At 42.5% G+C, this 18598-nt stretch overlaps 1 protein-coding gene across 3 annotated transcripts in view; it reads left to right on the plus strand.

The window, feature by feature from the left end:
- Nucleotides 1-17174: 17174 nt before the first annotated feature.
- Nucleotides 17175-18598, plus strand: part of TMEM232 (transmembrane protein 232) — a 2425444-nt gene continuing 2424020 nt past the window's right edge. Inside the window, exons 1-2 of one of the 3 annotated variants that reach the window (XM_044064268.1) lie at nucleotides 17175-17243; nucleotides 17352-17580. The gene's annotated coding sequence lies outside the window, so the exon portion shown is untranslated. The other 2 variants (XM_044064269.1, XM_044064267.1) reach the window with 2 other exon arrangements.

Here is an 18598-nt window from a genome sequence, read left to right on the forward strand (position 1 = left end):
AAATTTAAAAAAATATATATAAATATATATATATATATATATATAAATATATATATATATATATATATAAATATATATATACATATATATAAATATATATATATATATATATATATATATATATATATATAAATATATATATATATATATATATATATAAATATATATATAATTACATTTGTACTTTTCCCATTACTTAATATTACCGTTTTCATTTTGCTTTAGAAATGGTCTTCATCTGTACTAGTGGAATGGAGTTAAAATGTGTTCTAGTTTAGTCAATTAGGATAATGTCAAAGAGGTAACTCCAGTAATCTTGAAAGTATGACCTTTTGTTGGGATTTTTAGTTACTAATTGATGAGAAGAAATAAGCTTCATTGCCATTACTTTAACATTTTATTTAAAATTTTCCCAGGCAATTTTGGATTTATCCAAGCAATTCCTTGCAATAAAATGTCTGATTAGCGCACACATTGTAATAATAACATGTTTATGGATACCAGTAAGGAATTTGGGAGTTATATGCAGAATAACTGTTTCCCATGAAAAAGTGGTTTTCTCATACCCCATTTTTTGAAGTTTGATTTTGAGGGAACACCATAATGTATAAACTGTCTTACAACTTCAAAAAATATGTAATATATCGGCATTTTCCTGGGGACAGAAGGGGCAGATTAGGGTTTTTTTTTTATAACCAATTTTTTTAGAACAGCTAGGGTATAGTATGCGTTACTACTGATCATAAGCTGCTTATAAATTAACTTTTTAAAAGGAGTTAAGTTTAATGTGTTTTTGAGCACTTGGTATTTCTGATTGATAGTTATATTATTTTTTTTCTCTTCCCAGTATTTGGATAAGAGAAAGTGAAGAATGGAATTGTATTGCAGATATTAATTTTTATGCATTGGAGTGCATTTTTGTTTTGTAGGCTAGAGTTTTAAGGATTTGTTGGATTACTTTCATGTTGTGCTCATCTATTTTTATTTTTGAGAATTTAGCATTCATGAGTAACTTAATTTGTTTCAGTATAGCATCGTATTGAGGAGATACTCCTAAGTGGGTTCTTAAGTCTGTTGTGTTTAAGTTATTTTATGTATTTGCCAGATCATTATATCTTTAGTCTGGAGATAATTTGTGAGATCTGTCAAGCTGTTGTTTAGTTTCAAGTTTGGGTTGAGATGATTTGGTTGCAATAGATCTAATGTATTTTCAAGGTGGAGTGTTGATATTAAATTTTGAAAGATTACTATTTTACTTTTAATCATGGGATGGATTTTTAGGAGGATTTTTACTCTTTAGTTGAATGTAAGGGAGGGCTTTGGGGGTTATATTGAGTGGTTTTATTTGATTAAACCAGATTTTACTCCATAGTGGAGTCCAGGTTTGGCTGTCTGGATCATGATTTCAGATTTGGATAATTTTACTAGCACAGATGATGTCATAGTATAGTTTGAACTCAGGTGATGCTAAACCCCCTTTTCCCTTTGGTAATACTAATTTGTCATAACAATATAACAAATTATTGTGTTTTTTGAGTGCCATATGAAGTTTGAAAGGGCTGATTTCAATTTACCAACTAATTTTTTTGGGATATTTAGAATTATGGAATAAAACTGGTATAGGATTCTTGGAAAAAATATTCATTTTAATGATAGCTCCTTTTGACAAGGGAGATAATTTTATATTTTTCCACCTAGATATGTTGTGACTAACGTTTTCCCATGTTCTTTGTAAATTTGCTTTCATCAAATCATTGTGTGTACAAAGCTAATACCCAAATATTTTATTGAGTATTTTACTGTGACTGGAGTTAGGGGGAAGTAGGATTCATTATGTTTATAAGGGATAGTTTTAAAACTTCCATTTGCAAAATATGGATCACTGTTGTGCATACCTGTCAATTGTATCTCATTACGAAGAATGTTAATCATTTTAGATATTAAAAAGTCTATTTTCCTTGTAGTTCCACACTGAATAGGGCTGTCACACGTTTATCTGTAGGATTTTTTTAAACCGATATCAATGTTAAATAGCACTCAATCTTGTTAATTCATAAAAATAACTTTTATATAAGTGTAATGAAGTGCATTTAACCAACCTGTGAGTTTTCCTACTTGAAGTTGCTAGTAAGCTGTTAGTAAGTGTTCCACATTTTGCCCATTTGTTCCATGTTATGAGAGGCAGTGTTCCTTTTTTTTTGAAGATAGAAGATTAAGAGCTATGGTGCTGTGGAACATATGGGAACAATGTGGAACACTTAGTAACAGCTTACTGATAACTTCCATCTAGGAATGGTTAAATTGTGGGATGGTTAAATGTGTTAAATAATGTGAAGATAAGTTCTTTTCATGTATTAATATGACTATTAATTATGCACCATGGATATTATTTAAAACAATTCTTAACATCAAATTTGCGACAGATGCTATCCCGACAGATGATATCCATCTGGAATCAAGGAGCATGACGTTTTTAAGAAAGGAAAGATGTCCTTACATTCACTGTTGCAGTATTCCTTACTAATGGGATTCCCTGCCATGAAGCCCTCCATCCAGCCAGTTTACAAAAGTCTACTGTTGCTTTAAGGTACGCTGAACGTCACTTGCGCACTCCTTGTGTAAGGTAGGGCATAAAGGTGACATTCAGGCATATCATCCTCAGAACTTCTTTGCCACCAGTCCGAATGCTGTTCTAACTGCCGGTCTGTTGCATACCTCCATTTTTTTTTTTTTTTTACTTTTTTTCTGTTTATTGCTTTTCTGTGCTTACTCCTGTTGCTGGAGTCCTCACAGTTGTACCAAGGTGGCTTTTTGATTACTTTTTCAGTTTGTTTAGTGCTGTTTGGAGTTAATGTCATCTAAGAAGGCTAAATGCCAGTGTGGGAGACTGAGTCCCCATAAAGGCCGCCACAATAAGTGTCATTATTGCCTTGGTGCTTCTCACGACTATATGTCTTGTTCAATTTGTCAAGCGTTTGTCCCCAAAACACTTCATAGTAGACTTTTTTCCCTTTCCTTGTACCTTGAAAACCAGTGACTTAAGCTTCTTGTTGCAGGTACTATGGATGGAACTTCCTGCCCTGAGGGTCAGCAATCTTAGAAGAAGAAGGTGCATAGGGTAAGACTGGAATCTTCTGCTGTCCAGCCTCTTCCAGGAGTTTCTCCTGAGGTTATTATGTGCCCAGAGGCTCACCCAGTTCTTTTGTCAGATTCTTCTACTACGTCTGGGTTGGAGGCTGGTGAGGATCTGGCAGGCAGCACTTCCAACGAGGCTTTGCAGATGTCCATTTTGGGCGTTCAGAGGGAACCACGGTTGACTGTTTCCAAGGGGTTTACTGGGATTCTGCAGTTTCTCTTTAGGGAAGAAGTTTCTACTGCAGTTGTGGAATGCCATCCTGAGTCTGGGCCTTCTCAGCTTTCTAGGACAGCTGTCCTTTTAAAAAAGAAACAGAAAACTAACCATGTTTCTTTTGCTCCTAGGGATCCACAAAGTGAGTGGCAGGCCTTTACTCAAGGGTTATCTAATGCTTTACTGTCATTGCAGCCTCCTCAAGGAGTTTCAGTTCCTACTCCTCCTTGGTCTGCCTCTTCCCCTAAAAGGCCCAGAGAATTGCATTCTTCTGAGGTGGATTCTGATGATGACTCCCTTGCTTATTCTGCCCAGATTCCTTCTCCTTTAGACTATGGGTCTGAGGAGAAGGATTCTCATACTCTAGATAATCCCTCTGAGGAAATTTCCTTTGGGGACACGATCTCTAGGATAATGGACTTTTTTAAGTGGGATTGTGCCCAGGTTTCGGATATCCATAACAGGTACTATTTGTTACTGCAGATGGAATCTCCTAAACCTGCGGTCATTCCTCCTGTCTTGCCTGCTTTATTGGATGTTTTTCCACTGCCTCTAAAGCACCGGATTGTTTGCCCCCTGCTCCCAGGAAGTCTGATAGGTTTTAAAGGGTGCCTGAGGATTATTCTTTTTTGTTTAAATGTCCTGCTGCTGACCCCTCTGTGGTGTCTGTAGCCTCTGATAAGCCCTCTCAAGTGCTTCCTTCATCCAAGTTACTGCCTTCTGATGAGGAAAATAGGACCATGGTTAGGCTGAGAAAGACAGTTTTTACTTCATCTACCCTAGCTTTTAGGGCTATTAATTATGAGACCCATATTTCTAGGTATGTCTTGGCTCTTCTTTCTCAGGCCAGCCAGGTTCTTTTTGATCTTCCAAACTCTGAGGGTAAATCTTCTGCTCTTTCTTTGCTTGGGACTTCCTCTCAGGTAGTTCATCATTCTATCAAATGTAGTTATGATGCTGCAGATGCCTCTTCAAAGGCTGCTGCTTCTGGTTTGGTTCTGAGGAGATAATCATGGCTTTGGCTTCAACCTTTGCCTGATGATATTAAGGCTAAGTTGCTGGATGCTCTTCTGGATAATGCTCTTTTGTTTGGTGAAGTGTCTGCTGGTTTATTTAAGTCTCTTCAGGACAAGGGGAAGACTTTACAGGAGCTTAAGCGTGTCTTTGTTTCTCCTGTGCCTAAATTTCAACAGAACTACCCTTCTAAGCCAGCCTTTGCTCATAGGCAGTCTTGCTCTCCTTCTAGAGGTAAAAAGGATAGTAAACGGACTCCTCCTGCTAAGGCCACTCAGACTGCAGTGATTCTTAAGCCTTCCTTTCCTGACAAACCAGGTACTGTCTGACTATCCACCCATTCCCAGCCATATTCCTCTTTCTCTTTGCCTTTCTCTTCCTGTTTGGCTCATGATCACCCAGGATTCTTGGGTTTTGTCAATCATTCATCAAGGGTACTTCATGGCCTGGATTTCCCATCCTACTTTTATGGGGATTCCTCAGCCTCCTCAGGAACAGCTTCCTTTTTTCCCAGAGGTTTTTCGGGATCTCTTGTCTTAGGGTACTATTCAAAAAGTGCCTGTGTCCCAAAGGGGGAAAGGGTTTCATTCAAGAATATTTCTACTGCCCAGGAGAGAAGGTACTTGGAGGTCTATTCTAGACCTCTCCCATCTGAACACCTTTCTGAAGGTACCTTCCTTTTGGATGGTGTCCCTTCAGTCCCTTTTGCCTCTCTTGCTCCCTCAGGCCTTTCTGGTGTCTCTGGACCTCAAGGATGCTTATTTCCATATTCCAATCCATCCTCATTTCAGAAGATTTTTGCATTTCTCTGTTGCTTCCTGGCATTTTCAGTTCTATGCTTTGCCCTTTGGCATTTTTACTGCTCCAACGGTGTTCACTAAATGTCTCACTCCTCTGATTGCCTTTTGCAGGCTTCAAAGGATCCAAATATTTCCTTATTTGGATGACCTGTTGATTCCGGCATCTTTTCCAGATGTCCTTTTGCAGAATCTTCATTTTACCATTTCTCTTTTTCACAGCCTGGGGTTCACAATAAACTTCAACAAGTCTTCCTTGATGCCTTCTCAGGATCATGTCTTTCTGGGTTGCAGGTTTCAAACAGTGCCAATGCTGGCATCCCTGCCTCCTCCAAAGGCATTAACTCTCATTTCTTTCTTTCAAACTCTTCTTCCCCTGGCCTCCATTTCAGCCATGGAGTTTCTAACAGCTCTTGGGTTCATGGCTTCCAACATTCCTTTGCTTCCTCTGGCCAAACTCCACATGAGGAGGTTCCATTGGTTTCTGAAGTCGATGTGGCATGAGCATCCTCTAGACTTTCCTGTTCCTCTTCTCCTGTGTCTCAAGAATGAACTTCTGTGGTGCATTCACCAGTTGTCTCTTAATACAGGGCTCCCTTTTCAGCCTCCACTTGCCTCTCGGGATCTGTTCATAGATGCTTCAAATGTCGGATGGGGGGCAATGTTTGACTCCCTGAGGGTTCAGGGAGTGTGTTCACCTCATCTACGGAAGGAGCACATCAACATCAAAGAGATGGGGGCTGTTATGCTGGCTCTTCAGGACTTTTTTCCTCTCTTCTCTGCACAACATCTCAAGGTATTCTTGGACAATACCACAGTCATATGGTATATCAACAAACAGGGGGGTACGAGATCCTACCATCTTTGCCGGCTGGCACTTCTGTTATGAGATCTGGCTACCCAATATCATGTAACTCTTCAGGCAGTTTACATTTCTTCAGATCAAAACGTGCAGACAATCTGAGCAGGCCCTTCACTCAGTTCCATGAATGGATGCTTCACAGGGATGTGTTTCTGGACATTGTTCACCAGTGGGGTACTCCCGAAGTAGATGTCTTTGCTTCCCCTCTGAACAGACTTCCTCTGTTTTGTGCCAGAGTCCAAGGTCCTCTGGTAAGGAAGGTGGCCGCCCTCTCATTTTCTTGGAAGGGGATGTTTCTTTATGCATTCCCTCCCCTTCCTCTCATTCTGACAGTCCTGTTCAAGATTCAACAGGATGCTCCCAAAATCTTGTTGGTGACTCCCTTTTGGCCATGACAGCACTGGTTCCCTCTACTTTTGCATCTAGCCAGTGGCAGTCATCACAAATTACCTCACAGGGTGAATCTCCTCACACAAGATGAAGGGTCTCTCATCCATCCCCACCTGTTTATGCTTCAACTGACACTGTGGGTGATAGGGTTTTGATTCCTTATAGACATCTTTTTTTCTGTGGACATGCTGCAGGTCCTGCAGGAGGCCAGGAAACCTACTACTAGGAAATCCTACTTATTTAAATGGAAGATGTTTTCTATTTGGTGTCTTTCTCGTGACCTGGACCTACTTTCTGTGGATGTTCCTTTGCTTCTTTCTTATTTGTGTGAGCTGCTCAATGCTGGTTTGGCCTATTCTTCTATTAAGGCCCACTTATCAGCTCTTTCTGCTTGTTTGCCTTTAACTCCCCCGTTAGCTTCTAGTTTTGAGGCTAAGCAATTTCTTAAAGGTGTCCTTAACATTAGACCTCCCAGGAAGCCTGTTCCTCCTCCCTGGGATCTTAATTTTGTTCTGGAAAAATTGACTCGGGCTCCTTTTGAGCCTGCTGTTTCAGCTTCCTTGCAACATTGTTCTTGAAAGACAGTTTTTTTGTTAGCTCTTGCTTCTGCCAGATGGGTGTCTGAGTTGCAAGCCCTTATGGCTTGTCCACCTTTTTTGATATTTCATGAGGACAGGGTATCCTCACATACTAATCCTTCTTTCATGCCCAAGGTGATTAATGAGTTGCCACTTAATCGGTCTATTAATTTGCCTACTTGTTTTCCCTTTCTGCAATCTGACAGTGAGAGGGTGCTGCATACCTTAAATGTGCATAGACAGCTCAGATTTTATTTGGATAAAACTAAAGCTATAAGAAAGTCTGACCAGTTATTTGTTTCCTTTAATCCTTGGTCTTTAGGTTTGGCTGTGTCCAAGCAAACTATTTCCACTTGGATTTCTAAGGCTATTTCATTTTGTTACACTTTTTATGATGAGAGCCTTCCTTCTTCTTTAAAGGCTCATTCCACTAGAAATGTGGCTTCTTCTGGTACTTTTTTCAAAGGCTTAGATACTAATTCTATTCTTGAATCTGCTACCTACACTTCTGTGCGTACCTTTACCAAACATTACCAGTTGGATGGTATCTCCAGAGCTAGAGCTGGTTTTGCTGTTGCCTTTCTTCATGGCTTCTTGGAGGCTCTGCTGCTTCCTCCTCACAAGTTTCTTCTTGAGCTTTGGCCTCTCCCATTTGTAATGAAGACTGCAGCGGTGAATGTAAGGACATAGTACAGTTGTGTAAAATCTTACCATAACGGTAGATGTCCTTGCCTTCACTGCTGCAGTATTCACTCCCGCCCTCCATCCTCCTGATCTTTTTCCCTTCCTGCTTGTGCAGATTCTCCTTGGTTTTCCTTGGATTGCTGTTCCTACTGGGCATTCTGTTCTGAGGATGGTACGCCTGAATGTCACCTTGATGCCCTACGTTACACAAGGAGTGCGCAGATGACATTCAGCGTACCTTAAAGCAATTGTAGACTTTTGTAAACCGGCCAGATGGAGGGCTTCACGGCAGGGAATCCCATTAGAAAGAAATACTGCAGCAGTGAAGGCAAGGACATCTACCGTTATGGTAAGATTTTACACAACTGTACTTTTCTCATATGAGGTACACTTGACAGATATGACTCTGAGAGCTATGTTTACCAGTTCTGTAACAAGTCCAGCTCATATGTCACTTGTACCCGACTTAGACAAATCTGCTTTTCCCCAGGAAACAGTTACTTGTCTATGTGTCTGCTTGTGTTGTGGGGTGGGGGTCGTAATTTGAATCTAAAACAAGTAAACGATATATATATATATATATATATATATATATATATATATATATATATACATATGGAAGCGCTACAGAATCCTGAAAGCCCAAAATCCTGAAGCCCAAAATCCTGAGACCAAAATCCTGAAAGTTCAAAATCCCGAAAATTCAAAATACTGAAAACTTAAAATCCTGAAAACACACAGGATACAAACACTTACTATATTCCACTACAAGTACAAGCCCCCCTGCACCCAAGTGCAATCTTGGAGTTGCTATATATAAGTAGTAGCGGGTGTGGGGGCCGCAGCCCCCCATGTGGGGGGTGCAGGGGGCTTGCCCCTCTGCTTATACTTGCAAAACAGTAATATAGTTTGTGTTTTATTTCTTTTTGCATGTACTTGTGCTGGAATAAGTATCCTGTGTGTTTTCAGGATTTTGTGTTTTCAGTATTTTGAGTTTTCGGGATTTTGAACTTTCAGGATTTTGGTCTCAGGATTTTGGGGTTCAGGATTTTGAGCTTTCAGGATTCTATATGGACACTTTATTATTATAGACTCAACAAAGTTGAAAAGTTAATAAACTAAGATTACTTGAATTAGCAGCACCCACTTTTTCTAAGTATGTAAATGCATTGACTGTAACTATTTGTTGACTGCAATCCACTATTTTTCTCAAAATAATTAAATCACAAAGTTTATGAAGAATGGGCCAAGCTTCACAGGGACAGAAAGAGAGGCATACAAAATAATGGTTAATTGTTACTGCTTTTGACTCAGATCTTTACACTGCCCATTATAAAACTGTTTTTTTTTTTATTTGAGAGAGGGTGGTGTATTGCAATTCATACCTCTTGAATGTACAGATTTTCGCTGAATGCCCAGATTTTTGCCTCATAATTTCTGGCCCATTTTTCATAAAATTGTGGTTTACTGGCAAATTATTGGCAAATCATTAAAGACTGAAGACAGAATATAATAGCAGACATTTGAGTTTCAGATTTCATACCCTTCAGAAATGTAATACTAAAGCAAAACCTGTTATTCTATCAACTTTCTAAGTTTGTAAAATCAATATTTAAAAATGTTCCTATTTTGGGCCTTTGACCCCCATTATATATGGCTTTGTCCAGATTTCTTCCTCTAAGTGGTTGAGAGATATGCACTCAATAAATAATAATTTTACTTTAGAGAAAAATATGAATCTTGATTCGTATCCATTTAATTCTAATTTTATCCCTAATCTGAATAAGATGTTTCACACCTTGACATTTACAAATGTTCAATCCTGTCAACTGGCTGCTAATTTTGACTCAAATTTAGCTCTGTTCCTTTTCTCCAAACACTGGTGACTTTTGGAGAAAATCAGGTCAATTACACTTAAAAATAATGACACTAATTATATTTATAGTCTTCTTTTTCTTCAGAAAATGTATGTCAGTTCATTCTCTTTTCTTATCAATACCTTGAGTAAATAATAGTAAATATTTGTGTCCCTGGTTATTTCTGGATTTGTACCTGATTCTGTTCTGATTTGTCCCTAATTCATTGAGAGTTATAGTGATGTAAAACAGTAATAATACTGTACGATTACTCGGGTCTATATTAAAAACATGAATATTTACTTACCTGAAAACTTAAACGCCGACATATATTCCGTGAACCGCAAATACACCGAATGCCCAAAACCGTGAAATTCAAAAACTCGAAATGTCATAGTTGTCCCATCCCACCTCCCTCTACATACTACCTGCACAAGCAAACTAAATAAACCACATACATACACTAACCAAAACTTTTAGTTATGTACTCACCATAACTTCAGATGTTTGGGATCCATCTCGCCTACATTCTGACTGATGGGTTCGGAGCCGATCCCCCGGCTCCGACTCGGCACGCTTATGCCAAAGAGCGAAGTCTCTTATTGGCTGAGCTTACTATATCCCAGGATGCACCACTACCAGTCCCCCAGATCTAGTTTGTCCGCACACATGCACACATGCACGCCCTGCTTATATAACATCGTCAGATGAAACAAGATAAAACAGTAGAACTCAAACCGTTCAATCTCTCTGATCTCCAAGGCAGGGGGAAGGAGGGTGGGTATTAGGAATGTAGGCGAGATGGATCCCAAACATCTGAAGTTATGGTGAGTACATAACTAAAAGATGTTATGTGATCCTATCTCGCCTACATTCTGACTGATGGGACAGCGTCCCTAGCACCTGAATCCTGGGTGGCTCACTGGAAAACACTCCTGAGTACCGTGGAACCAAATGATGCTCGCCCTTTAGATGCTACATCCAATTTATAGTGGGAAATGAAAGTGTGCGGATTTGACCAAGTAGCCGCAGCACAAATCTCCAATATAGCGAGCTTGGAATGAAAAGCTATAGAAGTCGCCATAGCTCTGGTAGAGTGAGCTTTGATAGATGTTGTAAGTTGCTTATTCGAAGAAGAATAAGCCTGAGTTATACGATCTCTAATCCATTTGGAGATGGTAGCTTTTGTAATGGTTTTACCCAATTTACTGTCTGAGAAGGACACAAACAATTGGTCTGACTTACGAAATTGATGAGTCCTGTCTAAATAGAAACGCAACTGCCTGTGAACATCCAATTTATGGAGAGTGTATTCTGCTTCATTGGAGAATTTTGGGAAGAAAACTGGTAGCTCCAGAGATTGTTGAAGACAGAGATTGGAACAGACCTTTGGGACAAAGGATGGATTAGGTCTAAGTGATACTCTATCCTTGTGGAAAATCAAGTACGGTGGTTTAATAGATAGGGCTTGAAGCTCTGAAACTCTTCTTGCAGAAGTAATTGCAACTAAGAAGGCAGTTTTCCAAGACAGATATTTTAAGTCACATGTAGCAGCAGGTTCGAAAGGGGGAGATGTTAATGCACGAAGCACCAAATCAAGATCCCACGGAGGCGCAGGATGAAAAACTGGGGGTCTTAACAGGCCCGCACCTTTAATAAAGGTCTTGCATAATCTGTTGCTCATCAATGGAGGATCCATGGATTCGTGGAATTTAGAGATAGCCGCCAGTTGGACTTTAATAGTAGAGACAGAAGATCCTTGATTAAACAGGGATGTTAAGAATTTCAAAACTTCGGGATTGAGCAGTGATAGGGTCTAAGCCCTGAGTTGAGCTCCAGATAGCAAACCTCTTCCACTTACTGAGGTACAATTTGTTAGTGGTGGGTTTGTGGGCTGAAGATAAAATGTGAATAACTTCGGGTCTAATGTGTGACTTCTGACTAAGGTCGGAAGTGGAGGAGCCAGGCTGTCAACTTCAAGGAGTGTAGGGACTGATGCTGTCGTCCCGACTGATGGATTAGCAGATCCGGAGTTAGATCTAACGTCCAAGGATCGTCCACCGCATGTTTCTTCAGGTAGGAAACCATACCTGACGAGGCCAGTATGGAGCAATCAGTATCATTGTGGACCCCAATTGAGAAGCTTGTTGAATGACTTTGGAGAGAAGTGGTATCGGAGGAAAGGCATAAAGTAGCTCTGTTGGCCAAGGTTGTGCTAGAGCATCCATAGCTGCTTCCCTTGATGTGGAGTCAAGGAGAAGAACATTTTGCACTTCGTGTTTAGTGGTGTTGCAAATAGATCGCAGCACGGCGTCCCCATCTCCTGAAAACCTGAGCTGCTACTGTTTCGTTTAGGGACCACTCGTGAGGAGAGAGAATTGTCCTGCTCAATTTGTCTGCCAATATATTTGATTTCCCGAATGTGGGTCGCTACCAAGAAACGGTTGGTAGCTACAGCCCATTCCCACACCCTCATGGCCTCTCTGCAAAGGGGGTAAGATCTGGTCCCTCCTTGTTTGTTCAGATACCAGACCACCGACATGTTGTCTGTGTGGATGGCGATGATGCCCTGAGGAAGAAACTTGTGTAAGGCCTGTAGGGATAGAAGTACAGCCCTCATTTCCAACACATTGATGTGGAGAAGAGCTTCGTCTGGAAGCCAGGAGCCCTGAACTAACCTGCCCAGACAATGCCCCCCCCCACCCTATCTGGGAGGCATCTGTCGTCAGGGTAACCACTGGAGAGGGAATAACAAAGGGCCTTCCTTGATTTAGATTGGATGTCTGAAGCCACCAGCGAAGGTCCCGTTTGCATGTTTCTGTAATCATGATGTGATGATTGAGGGGAAGGTCCTGAAAGGACCATTGAGTTGACAATAGCCACTGAAGAATCCTCATATGCAATCTTGCCAGAGGAACTAAAAGAACCGTGGCAGACATTGAACCTAAAACTTGTAGGACCATCCTGGCTGGGGCTTTGGATCTTGAAATCAGAGCTTGAACTTGGCCCTGTAAAGTTTGGATCCTTTCGGTAGGAAGAAAAACGCGCATCAATTTTGAGTCTATCTCTGCTCCTATGAACCTTATGCGCTGAGAGGGCAGCAAGACAGACTTTGACCAATTGAATGTAATCCCCAGGGAAGCACCCAGGGAGATGGTGGCTTTGAGGTTGTCCATTAGTAGATGCCTGGTGGTGGCAGTCAGGAGCCAGTCGTCCAGATAGGGAAACACTTGGAATCCGAGACTCCTCAGGTGAGCAGTGACTACTGCCAAACACTTGGTGAACACCCTGGGGGCTGTGGTGAGACCAAAGGGCAGAGCAGAAAATTGGAAATGACTGACTCCCAGGCTGAAGCGCAGATACCTCCTGGACGCCTGATGAATCGGTATGTGATAATAGGCGTCCTTGAGGTCTATGGAGCACATCCAAACCTCCTTCTCCAACAATGGGAGAATGGATTGTAACGTGACCATTCAGAATTTGGATTTCGTGACGGATTGGTTCAGTTTGCTGAGATCCAATATTGGTCTCAGGTCCCCTGTCTTTTTTGGCACTAAAAAGAACCTGGAGTAATTTCCGGATCCGATCTGGTCTGTGGGGACCGGTTGGATGACTCCTTTTTCTAGCAGCTTTAAAGCTTCTGCGGCTGCAATTTCCTTTGACTGGGTGGTGGGTCCGGGATTTTTTTGGACGGTGGGGGTGAGCATGTGAATGGGATGGTGTAACCTCCGGCAATGATCCGAAGCACCCATCTGTCCTGAGTGATTGACTCCCAGGCTTTTAGGTGCTTGGCAAAACGGCACCCGACTGGCTCTGGAGCAGCACAGCCGGGCAATCCCTCATGATGTGTGGGAGGCTGAAGAGCCACGAAAGGACTCGCGGTCTCCAGAATTGCGGGGCCCTCTGCCGCCTCTGGGACGGCGTCTCCCAGAAAAATTTCCCCGTCCTCTGCCTCTGGAAGGGGAATCTTCCTGCTGTTGAGAAAAAAACTTACGTGATTTTCGGAACCACATTTTCCCCCCTCCTTTGGCCTTGGGATAAGGCCGAAAGGGAGTGGAATAACGGGCACCTACGGCAGATAAAGTTTTTCCCTCTTGCTCACAGCGGGTAAGGGTGTCTTTAACCTTGGGTCCAAACAAAGAGGACCCATCAAAGGGAGCGTCGTGAAGGAAGACTTGAAGGCCTCCGAACTGACACAGCGGAGCCAGGCTTGTCTCCGTAGAGCCACGCCTGTGCCTGCCGCTCTACCGCCTTCGGCCGCATAGGAAATGAGCCTCATGGACGAGTTAGAAATTGACATAAGGATAGCCAACTGAGAGCTAACCGACTGGGCTAGCTGCTCAGGTAGGTTACCCGAGAGGGAATCTGACAGCTCCTTGACCAGATCCCTCTGAAGCCTGGTAAAATGTGCCAAATAATTCAGAGACCTTAAAGTAAAGGCCGCTGAAGTCAGGGTGCTTCCGCACCTGTCCATGCTCCTAGACTCCTTATTCGGAGGATGGACGGACGTTGAAGCCTCTGCCACGTCCTGTTGTGTAGCAGATGCCACCACCATGGCATCTACAGCCACGCCTTTAGTGAGGAACTCCTTCTCGGGTGGAGCAGATAAAAATTTATTAGGGCGAGAAGGGACTGGTTCCACGGTATCTGGATGTTCCCACGCCCGACAAACTAAATCCAGGAGCTCGTCGAAGGGCGGAGACACCCAAGAGGCGGAGGGCTGAGCCCCAAAGGCCTTGAGGAGCACTGACTCATCAGCAGAGGGGGGTTTGGATATCCAGCCGCCTCGTTGTTTGAGGATCTCTAAGATGTCTGCAAATGAGACATCATCCGAGGACGACTTCGGGGACCCCTCCGCATCATCAAGATCAGTGTCCGATGTAATAGACTCGGGGAGTCCACGTGCTTCCTCTTGCACGATCTCTTCCTTGGGGGTTCCTCCGAAGACAACTCCGAAGAACCCTCAGGAGGAGGGGAACCCCAATGGGGGTAACCTCAGGCCCAGGGGCTCCACTGCCTACGGACAGGGGAACTGCCAAAGACCCAGTCTCCACGCCCAGGGAAGGTGCCGGTAAAGCCGGAGAGATGGCCGAAGACATGGCCAAGGCACTCCTCATAGCTCTGAAAGCCGGACCCCCCAGAATCCTGGGAGTGTCCGGTCTCCGGAGCCATGATAGCAGACGGCAATCCCGCAGCCGAAGCACCGAGAGGGAGGCTCGGAACCGAAAGCATAGGTCCCGAAACATCACCCCCGGGTCCAGCCGAAGAAGTCCGTGTACCAAACTCGGACCCGAAGGCCCGGGTTGGAGTAAGGGTCGGAGCCGACCCTAAGATCTCCACCGGCTCCAACAGCACCTGCTCCGATGGAGCCGAAGCGGTCGGAGGAGGAATAGCCATGGGATGGGCATGGGCTATCGGCTCCGAAGCCAACTGGGTCGGAGCCGAAACAAATTTTTGAAAGACTGGGGACTGGAACTGTCTTTGGAGCACCCTGTCTATATCTGAATCCGACATCCTCGAGGACTTAGAGGATACTGAACGGGTTCGAGATGGCCTCTACAACGGCCCCAAAGGACTAGGGGACCGGCTCCGAGGCGACTCGATGACTATCGGCGCCGAAGGAATACCCACACTAGGTTCCATCGGTGCCGAGGAGGACTTCGGCGCCGAGGAGGAAGTGTCTGAGCGGGCAACCCTAGTCGGCTCCGAGACCAGTGGAGCCGACGGAGGTGACCCGCCTCTCGATACCCCAGCCATCGGCTCCGAAGCCAGAGGAGTCGAGACTGGTGGCATCGAGGCAGACCGTTCCGCCCTCGGCTCCGAAGTCCTTGGAGCCGAAGGAGAAGCCTGCCTATGTCTTTTGGCGGCCGGATCCGACGGACTGGTCGGAGCCGACGCCTTCTTCTTTTTGGTTGGAGAAGGAGAGGATGCTAGAGCCTCTTCGAAGGAGGGTTTAATTAAGCCTTTAAGAATAAGTTTATTTTTCCTCTCCTGGAGGACCCTTGAGGAAAAAGCGTGACACACGCTGCATGATTCTTGTAAATGTTTTGCACCCAAACAATAAACACAGAGAGAGTGGTCATCTGTGATAGACATTTTAAAATTACATTTGGTGCATTTTTTGAAGCCCGAAGGCCTAGGATTCTGAGACATTATAGCAAAAAAAAAACAGTAATCCCTGACAGAAAAAAACAACACTATCCACTTGATTTTCTAATCAACTGACACTACCTAAAAATCGGTTTACAGCTGCCGATTAGGTAAACAATCTGTAACAATTAAGTCAAGGGTACTTTGAAACCCTCTAAGGTTTAAGGGGGGGTTGACTGACCGGGAAGGCCCTAAGATGAAGGAGGCCTGAAATCAAATCAACGCCCAATCACACTACAAAGTTCTCACAAAACTCCAAACACACCACAAAGTGAAGAATAGCCGTTAAAACAGCTTTTTATGACAAGAACAGCAAAATTCTGACAGAAAAAAGTTAGTAAATAAATACTACTCAGCTCAGCCAGCTCGAGACCACGTCTTCGCAAGTTAGCGGCAAACGAGATCTGGGGGACTGGTAGTGGTGCATCCTGGGATATAGTAAGCTCAGCCAATAAGAGACTTCGCTCTTTGGCATAAGCGTGCCGAGTCGGAGCCGAGGGATCGGCTCCGAACCCATCAGTCAGAATGTAGGCGAGATAGGATCACATAACATCCCTACTTTTAACCCTGAACTAAACCGTACTTCTAACCCTACACTAAATCTTGCATATACCACCATGTATGCACTTAACTTAACCCTAAGGTCAGTAACTATCGCACACTTACCTTAAAAAGCTATACCCAAACAAACTAAATAATACACACACATACACTTAATAAAACCCTACTTCTAACCCTACACTAAATCTTGCATATACCACCATGTATGCACTTACCTTAACCCGCACCCTAACCCTAAGGTCCGTAACTATCGCACACTTACCATACGAAGCTATACCGCAGAAGGGCCATGACGATTCAACGTTTCGGATTTCGCGCTTCAGGAAGATTTATGTTTTTTACGGTTCGATGAAGACGCATCGGCGTTTAAATGTTCGGGTAAGTAAACGTTCGTGTTTTTAATATAGACCCGATTATTCAACACTTCTCCTTAAAGCAAATCATCTCCACGCATACTTCTCAACTGTCCAGATTTTTGCCTCACATTAATAGTCTGCTCCTCATAAAATTTGTGATTTTTCTGTCAAATCACTGAAGATTGAAGTCACTAAGTATTTATATACACTTGAGTTTCAGACTATATTGCTTTTAGAAAATACATGCTAGTATGAATCCTGTAATTCTAGCACCTTTCCGAGTTTATAAAAGCAATATTCAAAAACCTGCCTTTGTTTCTGGGGCTTTGTCGCCCCATTATATTAGACCTTGTCCAGATTTCTTGTGCTAAAAGGTTAAGACATGCGTCTCCACGGGTTGCGCTCAAGATTGCGCGAAGTGAAATTTAGGTAAATAATAAAGCCCTGTATTACAGAGTAGTTGGACGACACGAGTCTGCGCAGTATCGCCACACATGGTAGCGCTCTCTCCACAGTAAGCAGTAAAACGAAAGTAATTGCCTGTTTGAGCTTTCATTGGTTGAGATTAAGTCAGTGTCTGAGTCCTTAGCAACCAGTAACTAGAGATTTACCTCCAATTCGGAGTTTTGCAGATTACGAATATTAAGTATGTAATAGCAATCGCATAACGTGTTTATTTAAAGCATTTTGCACTTAGAATTCTGGTAGAAAATATTTAGGCATACTAATTTGCGTCTGACGTTGTGTTTTGCAGTTGTGCAAGGTGTACTGTGTTATTAACTGGCTGAGACTGGGTGACAAATCAGTCTTCAGATATTTCCTCCACAACATAAAAAGAGACCGATGACAAAAGCACTCAAGCATATTTCGGTTTTGTTTTCAGTGCTTATGTTAAAGTCTTGTAAAGCTGATGGGAGTGAAGTCGAGTTTTTAACAACCGAAACCAGCGCATTATTCTGAAACCTAAAGGAGGGTCTGCATAAGTAAGTCTGTTTAATTTAGGGCATTAAAGCGTGTGGTACGCAGGTGTTATGACAGTCTGTCAGTAGCGTGAGTTGGCTTCCCTTTTTCATAAATACATCTCTCTGTCCCTGATTTCGCAGAATGCCGTGATTTGCTTCATATTTTGCTCTACCCCTTGTAAATGTTTTGATTTTCTGGTAAATAAATGAGGAGCATAGTTAGTCAGTAATGCATATCATTAGATTTTCATACTTATTATTTTAAAAAAATCGATGCAAAATGTGTACTACTAAATTTTTAAGTGAATTAAAGTAGTATTTAAAGGTTGTCACTGATTTTTGGATGTTTGATTGTCCACCCCCCCCCCCCCCCGCCATCATTATTCTAGGCTGTGTTCATAATTCATGAGCAAAGAGGTTGTGAAAAGTATGCCTAAACATATCCAAAAATAATCAAGGACACTTTTTAAACTTTTATTACAAATTAACTTGAAAAGCTTGCATAGTAAGAAAAGAATGTGAATTAATATTCATTTTCAGAAGTAAAAGAAGCCTATAAAGGAAGTGCTAGTGGTACAACAGGTAGCACACACCTTTAGTTCAAAAGGCTGTGGATTCTGTTCCAACACCAGGTCAATGAATTACTGACACTGCGTGCAGCATAAAGGGGTACTGCATTCCTGAGTTTGTTGTCCTTCTGATGAGACATTAAACTAAAGCCCCATCTGCCTGAGGTGGTGGTAGCTCATGCGGATGTAAAAGATACCATGACACCTATTGAAAACATAGAGGAAGTTCACTGATGCTCTGGCCATATTTTCCCTAATAGTATTAATACCACCTCAGGTATCCCCAGGAAAGGATACATAAATAAATATAAATACAAATATTGTCATTATTTATTAGGTGTAAAACTTTTCTCCCTAAATCACCCATTTAGACTGGATTATGAGGACTTGAGCAAAACTAAGACAAAAATCAAAGACAGGCGAGAGGTATGCTCGGTGCTGATGGGATACTCTGAATTATTTTATCAGCT

This window comes from Protopterus annectens, chromosome 2.part2 (assembly GCF_019279795.1).
Source record: "Protopterus annectens isolate FY-2018-M chromosome 2.part2, PAN1.0, whole genome shotgun sequence".
Classification (NCBI taxonomy): domain Eukaryota; kingdom Metazoa; phylum Chordata; order Ceratodontiformes; family Protopteridae; genus Protopterus; species Protopterus annectens.